This window comes from Mesoplodon mirus, assembly GCF_964341445.2.
Source record: "Mesoplodon mirus genome assembly, chromosome: 3".
NCBI lineage: Eukaryota > Metazoa > Chordata > Mammalia > Artiodactyla > Ziphiidae > Mesoplodon > Mesoplodon mirus.
The window spans coordinates 118,501,788-118,509,783 of NC_138978.1; the positions used below are offsets into that span (position 1 = coordinate 118,501,788).

A 7,996-nucleotide genomic window follows, 5' to 3' on the forward strand; every position below is an offset into this window, starting at 1 on the left:
ATATCTAAGTCTCTCTGGGCAAGTCAAGGAAGGCTTCCCAGAGACAGCAGCATTTGAGATGAAATTTGGTAGCTGATCTGGGAACTAAAAGAACTGTATTTGCAGGACTTCCCTGGTGGCACAGTGGTTGGGAGTCAGCCTGCCAATGCAGGGGACATGGGTTTGAGCCCTGGTCCGGGAAGATCCCACATGCCACAGAGCAACTAAGCCCATGCACCACAGCTGCTGAGCCTGCTCTCTAGAGCGTGCAAGCCACAACTACTGAGCCTGTGTGCCAAGAGCCCGTGCTCTGCAACAAGAGAAGCCACCGCAATCAGCAACCCACACACCGCAACGAAGAGTAGCCCCCGCTCACCGCATCTAGAGAAAGCCCGCACACAGCAATGAAGACCCAACGCAGCCAAAAATAAATAAATTAATTTAAAAAAAAAGAACTGTATTTGCTCATGTATAAACTGTAAAGGGAGAAAAGTAAGGCTGGATAGAAAAACGAAGGTCAAGATTTACAAAGGGGCTTTGATATTATGCAGAGTACCTTTAAATGATTGGAAACTACTGAATACCTTTGAGAAGGGCAGGTAGAATAATCAGATCTCCATTAGACTATTTTGAAGAGAATATGATTGAGAGTTTAAAAGGAAACAAGACTAAAAACAAACAGAACTGTAAGAGATCATGGCAATATTCCAAATAAGAGTTGCTGTGGTCCTGAATTAGGAAGACCCGTAATGGAGATACAGAAAAAAGGAATAGATTCAGAAATATTTGGAAAGTAATGGATAAGGGAGAGAGAGAGAACTGACAATGATGCTCTCATTTCTGGCTTAGGTGACTCAATGAATCACAAAAGGGGAACAGATGATGAAAATGTTGAGCTTGAGGTACCCATGGAATACAGAGATGGATATGTCTAGCACAAAGTAGACAACTGGAAACAGAGGGCTGGAGTTTAGGAGATGTGATAATATATGTGAATATATATGAAGATTTTTTTCCATAATCAAGTGTTATTTACCATTTCAATGGGAAGGCAATCATTTTATCATCATTATTTGTATAATGCTTCAAAGCTCAAAAAACATTTTAATATCCTGTATCATACTTACCACATTTCACAGTTTTGTTATAAATACGAGGTTAGGAAAAGTTATTATTCCTATTTGATCAAGAAATAGTTATTGAGTATTAACTATACACCAGACACTGCACTAGGCATTAAACAAAACACCAAAGTAAATCCATGCGTTCACAGACCTTCCATCATACCAGGGGAATCGATAAGCAATAAATGTAACAAATAAGTATATTAAAAAGCTGTAAGTGCTATATGAAAAGGAAAGAACAGAGAAGGATTACGAGTGAGGGGTGGAAGCTGAAGGTGAAATTTTAAATAGGGGTAGGATAAAGCCTCATTGAAAAGGTGACATTTAAACAAAGGCTTGATTGAAGAAGGTAAGAAAATTAGTCATTTGTATTATCTCTGTGGGAAAAACTAGTTATTTCCCACTAGAGGGAATAACTAGTGCACAGGTCCTGAGATAAAAGAGTGTGGCTGATGCACTTAAGGAACAAGTCAATGTGGCTGGAATGGAGTGAGCAAAAGGGAGGATGACAGGAGATCAAAAAGAGAAGAGTAGGGAGAGGCAGATCATGTAAGACCTTAAAGCCCAAGGTAAAGACTGGCTTTTACTGTGCAAGAAACGGGAGTTCAAAAATTTGGTGGCTTGGGAATTCCCTGGTGGTCCGGTGGTTAGGACTCCGTGCTTTCACTGCTGAGGACCTGGGTTCGATCCCACAAGCCACGTGGCAAAAAAAAAAAAAAAAAAAATTTAGGAAGCTTGCCCAAAATCCTGTATCTAATAAATGGTGAAGCTAGGATTTGACCCGGGATTTCTAGACTCTCTACACTTGTGTTCTGCTATTCCAATTTGCCACTTATTAGCCCACAAACTCCCTCCAAGGAAGTCTGAATTTAAATATCTTCAAAAAGCTAACTTTATAAATACCTTCTAGGTTAGAGATGCACAACCTCTCCAATTAACATTTCTAATCCCTCACAACCATGAGAATTTACTAATCCTAAAGTCTAATCTAAATCCTAATATCCAGCCTATTTTTTGGGAGATTACAAACTCCACCTTCCCCGTAAATGAGACAAGATCAAGAAAGCTTTATTAGGAGACGTAAAGCATGACTTTCAGGTTCAAGTAACGATAACCTGAATTACTTTTAAAAATGTATACTAACCAGATGTGGGAAAAAAACAAGAGAATGGCTCAGGAATGCCACAGTATTGTCATTTTCCTTAATAGTTTACTGTTAGTATTAATAACAATTAAGTTCACATGTAGTCAAAGAAGCTTCTGCAATTATTATGACTCTTTGAGATCTGGGATTTGATCATTTCATACCTCAAAATTAACAAAATATGTGTCCTCATTCATCTGTTGCTTTTGGTACTACAAGCCAGAACTCTTGATAGCGTCTTGCCGGTTGATGGCAACTTACAGCAAACACCAGAGGATTTGAGGGAGACATCAAACATTACTGAGATACCATCTAGAAGTATATCAGACTGGTTAAGCCCTTAATGACCCTGGGTCACTCCTTTCCTACTGAATAAACTCAAACTGTATAGGGATATTTCATATATCCATAAAATAGAAGATAAAAGATGGAACATGAAGAGGGAGCACTTCAAATCAAATCTACTCTTCAGAGGCTTTCATCACTACTACGCAAATATAGGAGGCTCTCTGCTTCATGGACTCTGGAGCCACCAAAATCCCCAACCAGTACCTACAGAAAAAACATCACAGGGATTACTGAAGATAAACTATATATGGCTAATAGAAGCTTCCCCCCACCAAAGCCAGTTCTTTTCAACAGAAACTGAACTTCCTTATGTATCCTTTCCCAGGCTTAGCCAATGCAAGAGAACTGCAACTTTGTGTGGCACTGCCTGATAGGCTGGATTTTTCCTGAGCAAGAGGTGAACAGCTTTATGCCAGGACTAGATTTATAGTCAATCTGACTGTGTGTCTTTTTTTTTCTTCCCCTCTAAACTGTCTCAGAAAATGCCTGGCTATTGTGCCTTAATATGTAATGAAGCAGAGCTTTAAGTACTGCAAGTGGTCTGGAGAAGAAAGTCCTTCAGTTCCAGTATGGCTCAAATCATGATTTCTCTAGCAATTATTTTAATCAACCAAAGCTGGTTTGGCTTTTCTCAATGAACTAAATAAGCATCCTGAGCTGAGTGCAGAGGGGCTACTTGTCAGCATGACTCCCAATGAGGTGGCTAACATGGAATATGCTCCAGTCTAGAAACCAGGACAGCACAGCTGCTGTTCCCCTAAATATGCACCTTCAGCTTGGTGGGTGGGGGAGGTAAGGAAGGAAGGAAGAATCAGTAAATTGAAACAAGAGGGACGTCGCTGGTGGCGCAGTGGTTAAGAAGCCGCCTGCCAAGGGAGGGAACCCAGGTTTGAGCCCTGGTCCAAGAAGATCCCACATGCCTCGGAGCAACTACACCCGTGCGCCACAACTACTGAGTCTGTGCTCTAGAGCCCATGAGCCACAGCTACTGAGCCCACGAGCCACAACTACTGAAGCCCATGTACCTAGAGCCTGTGCTCCGCAACAAGAGAAGCCACCGCAATGAGAAGCCTGTGCACTGCAACGAAGAGTAGCCCAGGCTCTCTGCAACTAGAGAAAGCCTGGGCACAGCAACTAAAACTCAACACAGCCAAAAATAAATAAATTAAATTAAAACAACAACAGGCCTAGTTTACATACAACATACTAGATAACGCTTAATCCAGACGTCCCAGCAGAAGATTAGGATACTATTATTGACACACTGACTCTTCTTCCACACTGCTGTTCTCTAAACAAAACCCAACCTGGAGATCTGTCCAGGCCCAGCTTGGGGGGGGGGGGAAGGTGGGGGCGGTGGGTGGTAAGGAGAGACATTAGTCCAAAAAAGGGGAGGCAGGCAGCACACAGACTTTTGAATGTACTTTAAGACTATGAAATTCAGAACAGAATTCTCACGTTTCCCTTCCCCACCACCCTACGGCCTTATGCTGAACACAGCAGTAAAAGTTACTGCCATAACTTGCATCTGAAGTGCTGATCAGGGAACCTGGTTAACGTTGTTCCTAGACAAGTATTTGAATGTAGCCTCTGTTCAGACCCTACTGGGACTGCCTCTAAACAGGAAGTTAACAGACATCACACATAGGCAGGGAAGGCAAACCACAGTGTCATAAAGATGGATTCTGCTGTCTGCTACTCATCACTCTCACCTCATCAAAAGTGTTCTCAAGTCAGGAATAGGCAGGACAAAAGTCCATAAGCCTCACCTCTTCTCAAACTGGGTCGCTCAGCCTAAAGGTCCAGCCTTCTGATTCCTGCTAATTAATACTTATCTACTTCATTCCTTACCATGATGACTACCACTGCCACTAGACTAAAAAACTATATTCCTCTTAAAACGGAACACAGTACTACCAAATCAGTACTCCCATTAACTCGTTATTTATACAGCCCATCTGCTTAAAAAGCCCAAGGAAAGACTATTCTTGACCCAGCCCATTCCAACACAGTCAGAGACTGAATATCAGTCACAAAAAAGCAGCACCATTTCCAACAGGTGTGGGCCTTCCCTCAAAATATATTGAGCCTGTCCATAGCACCACCTTTACCAGCTCCAGCAGTAGCCTCTTTCCCAGCCAAGCACCAACAGAAACGCTACTCCAAGACAATACTCTACCGAGACTGCTCCAACACCAAAAATATGAATCCAAATGGTTATCTCAAGGAAGAGTTTAAGTCAGTGTATCAAAGAAGGAGCAGTAAAGTTAGCACTAAACTCCCAAATAGGATAATCTCCAACATACAGACAACAACATATAGACAGCCCGCTGCTGCAAGAAAACAACCAGAAGTCATCTGTACTGGGACGGGGACTGGATGGCTGGAGAACACAGGTGAGAGAGAGACTTCTTTTCACTTTGTATCACATGCATGCGCTGTCTTTTTAAAAAATAATTTTGAGAGAAAAATGTTTTAAAGACTCAAAATCATCAGCTCTTCTCCCAACACAGATCTGTTAAACGGGCTTTTACTCCAGCTGCTGCAAGTTCAAATCTCTCTTTCAGTCTGGCCTGAAAGCACTGCTCTTTTCCTTTGCTGAAACACACTACGTTAAGCATCTCCCTGCTCTCTTCACACGCACACAAAAGCCCTCTAAATAATCATTTATCAGAAATGAGAAAACTGGTTCTCGGAAGGCTACCTGATTCTCCAGATGACAGCAGCAGAACAGGCTGATAGCCAGTTCAGTTAGCATCCACATGCCACCCACCAACCATCAATGCCTCCATCTCCACTTCAGTGCCAGCCCTATGAACTAACACCTTGTGTGCGGAGGGAAGCTGATGCTAGGGAAGAATCCGAAGAGGCTACCATGCCTTTATGAAGGGGGAAAGGGCCTGGGCCGGCGAATGGCACCGAAAGCTCTGCACTCATAGGAGTGGCTAGCTCCTTAGAGCAGGGAGGCAAAAAGTACTCTAAGTCCGGATTTGGTTTAGGAAAAGGTAAGTTCTAGTTCCATCGACCCTCAGGCACTGAACTGGGATACAGGTCCAGTGGGTCCCAGAAGCCCAGCTGAAGAAAGCGGTAGTTTAGTCCCTACAGAACACAAGTACCCACACAGGCTTAGACAATTCCCTTCTAAGGGAGGACGAGGGAACGGTGGACGATGAAATAAAGGAGTAAGGTTCTGCGCTCCAGATTCCTTCGCCTAAGAAAGGTAATCATCCCGTGCTTCCTTCACCCTTAAGGATCCCCCATTTGTCCCAACCGCCAGCAAACACAAGACTGAGAGCAGGGAGCGGCCCCCGCACCCTGAGGGCACCACTGGGGGTGGAGAGAGTTAAGGGGGGGCGCACTAGAGAGGAAGGAGGGGAGCATGGCGGGCCTGAGGCAGTGAGTGAAAGCGGGGAAGGCGGGGGAAACGGGGCGCGAGGGAGGGGAGAAAGAGTAAAAGGAGAAGAAATGAAGGGACACGAGCTGGGGGCGCGCGAGGCCGAAGTGAAAGACCGGGGCGCGCGCGCGGAGCGGGGGGAGGGGATGAGGTGAAGGGGGAGCGCGAGGCGGGGGCGCGCGGTGCCGGGGTGGGGGGAGGGGGGACGCAAGGCGGGGGCGCGCGGGCGGGCGTCGGCTCGCGGGCGCTTCCCCTCCCCCCGCCCCTCCACCTTTCCCTTCCCCCACCTCCGCCACCACCGCCTCCTCCCAGCCTCCCTCCCTTCCTCGCTCCTCACCGCCCCCGGGCGGGCGGGCGGCCAGGCTGGCCTAGGCCAAAGCTCCTCACCTGGCGGTGGCGGTGTAACTCCCGGCTAGCTCGCCTCCCCAGGCGGCGGCGGCGGCGTCGAAAAAGGAAGAGGCGACGGCACAGTAGGTTCCGGACCCCGCTGACGGGACCGGGGGCGGGGGTGGGAGAGGGGGGCGGGCCGGACCCGGGCGGGCGGGCGGAGCAGACACTGCGGTACAGACGGGGGCAGCGGCGGCGGCGGCGGCTGCACCGGCGGCGGCGGCACCACACAAACAAGGACGCTGATTGGGCAGCTGCCAAGCGCCTCGACTCCGCCTTCCCCACACGCCACGACGCCCATTGGGCGACCTGAGCCGGCCTCCCCGCCCTCCTCTTCTCGGCCATACCAATAGGAGACGGGATGCCGGGGCTACACCCCACCCTTGAAGAGTGAGTGGCTGGAGAAGTGATGATTGGCGTACTTAAGACCCAATCGTAAACGGAGGAGGGGGATGGTCTAGCGGGGGCGCGTTAATGGGTACCTCGGCCAGTCCCAGACACATCCGGGTCTTCAGCAGCCCATTAAGTGTCGGGGGTCAAAAAATCGCTTCAGGCTGCAACTTTACCTTAGAGACGTTTTGGTCCCCAGGCAGCCGCCGTACCCCAGTATATCCCAAAACCGGGATTCCCCTTTGGCCTGTTCTCATTCTTCCAATTCTAAAGATGGAGACTGGCGAACGGCGCTGGGCTCTGTGTTGGGTGGTGTTTCATCCCGACAGAATCCAGAAATTTCACGATAGAAGTAGCTTGAGGCGCTCGGGCCTTGCAGTCTGTTTGGGGCGTGGCCTGTCTCCGTCTGCCAAAGGCCTTGAGCTTCCTGGTCTTCATTGTATCCCAGCATGGTCCTGTCGTGACTGAACCACGACAGGAGAAAAAAAGGCAGCTAGCCAAATTGCTGAGAAATTACTCCGTGCAGAGCCCTCGCAGCTCCTCTCGGGATCTCTTGGTCTTGTCAGGTTCACAGTGAGGGAAACAAGCCTCCCACTCCACCGACTCCACCTAACTCAAGGCCCAGCTCCTGCTAGCCTCCCTACCTCCCCAAAGCAGCTAGGCCCACCTAAACTCTCAGCGTTTCTCGAGCACTTACCACAAGTATTGTTCTTGAGCATCTGAGGATAGGGACCAAGTATCAGAGTCAGTGTGTTGAAGGAATAATAATAGCTAACGTTTTGGGAAAAGAGACTGAGGCACTGTGCTATATATGCATCCTTTTTTATTCTTTTAAGAGCTATGCGTGGGTTATTTTATTTATTCCTCATAACTCTGTGGGGTAGATGCTGTTATCCCCATTTTACAGATGAGGAAAATGAGGTACAGACCAAATGACTTGCCCAAAGTTACACATGGTAAGTGGCAGAGCTGAAATTTGAATCCAGGTAGATCAAGAAACAGGTTCAGAGAGGCTAAGGAACTTGAAAAGGTCAGACAGCTAATTAGTGACTAAGCAGTGGTTTGAACCCAGAAATAACTGGTTCCAGAAGCACTAGAATGTGTTTTTCGAATCATTTAGAAGTCATGCTGTGCAATAGAAATGAAACTAATGAAGGACTTGTCCACAAAAATACAGGTGGGCCCCCGAACACACACACGTGCAGAGGCATGCCCCAATTCTAAAGTGGG

The 7,996-nt window shown here is 47.1% G+C and overlaps 1 protein-coding gene across 4 annotated transcripts in view; it reads right to left on the reverse strand.

Annotated features, from left to right (window-relative positions):
- The window catches only part of GATAD2B (GATA zinc finger domain containing 2B), an 84,334-nt gene extending 77,738 nt beyond the window's left edge, over positions 1 to 6,596 (reverse strand). For all 4 annotated transcript variants that reach the window (XM_082613180.1, XM_082613177.1, XM_082613179.1 and 1 more), the window contains exon 1: positions 6,377 to 6,596. The gene's annotated coding sequence lies outside the window, so the exon portion shown is untranslated. The remainder of the gene's footprint in view (positions 1 to 6,376) is intronic.
- Positions 6,597 to 7,996: the final 1,400 nt, after the last annotated feature.